Source organism: Phalaenopsis equestris, unplaced genomic scaffold (genome assembly GCF_001263595.1).
Source record: "Phalaenopsis equestris unplaced genomic scaffold, ASM126359v1 Scaffold000518, whole genome shotgun sequence".
NCBI classification, from domain to species: Eukaryota; Viridiplantae; Streptophyta; class Magnoliopsida; order Asparagales; family Orchidaceae; genus Phalaenopsis; species Phalaenopsis equestris.
This window is the reverse complement of record NW_018164958.1, coordinates 138,261-139,454: the sequence shown is the minus strand read 5'-3', so window position 1 is coordinate 139,454 and position 1,194 is coordinate 138,261.

Below are 1,194 nucleotides of genomic sequence, written 5' to 3'. Positions count from 1 at the left end.
CAAAGACTGTTAGATACATTGAAAAGATAAAGAAAAACTTTTGGTTGGACCTTAGCTAATATTAAGGGAATCAGTCCTTCGATCTGTATGCATAGAATTATATTAGATGAACAATATAAACCGAGAGTTGATCCACAAAAAAGAATAAATCCAATGATGAAAGAAGTAGTTAAGAAGAAAATTTTGAAATGGTTATACACTGGAATTATATATCCTATTTCAGGTAGAGCATGGGTAAGTCCAATTCATTGTGTTCCTAAAGAAGGAGGAGTGATTGTTGAGGTAAAAGAAAATAATTGATTAATACCTATCAGACAAGTTACTGGTGGCGTATTTGTATTGATTATAGAAAATTAAACACTGCCACCAGGAAAGATCACTTCTCTTTACCCTTTTTAGATCAAATAGTAGATAGACTTGCTGGGCACAAATATTTTTATTTTTTAGATGAATATACCGGTTACCATCAAATTCTTATTGCTCCTGAGGATCAAGAAAAGACAACATTTACTAGTTCTTTTGGAACTTTTGCTTTTCGAAGAATACCTTCACCTATATGTAATGCACCTACAACATTCCAGAGATGTATGATGTCTAAATTTAGTAAGTTAATTGATAATGGATTGGAACTATTTATGGATGATTTCTCTGTATTAGGAACATCATTTGACACAAGCTTAAATTATTTTTAAAAAGTTTTGGAGTTATGTGAAAGAACTAATTTGGTTCTGAATTAGGATAAATGTCAATTTATGGTTGCAGGAGGAATTGTGTTAGGGCATAAAATTTCGTAAGATGGTATGGAAGCAGACCGTGCAAAAATTCAAGTTATATCTAAACTAACACCTCCAACTAATGTAAGAGAGGTTAATTGTTTTCTTGGACATGTTGGTTTTTACAGACGTTTAATTAAAGATTTTTCAAAAATTACCAAACCTCTATGCCAACTTTTAGAAAAGGACAAACAATTTGAATTTACTGAAAGCTGTTTAAATGCCTTTGAGTTATTAAAGGAAAAATTAATCACAACCTCTATTATAGTTTCACTTAATTGGGAGAAATCATTTAAACTGATGTGTGATGCTAGTGATTATGCTATTGGAGCTATTCTTGGACAAATGTATGAAAAGATTTTTAAAGTTATATACCACGCTAGTAAAACTCTTAATGATGCTCAAATTAACTATACTGTTA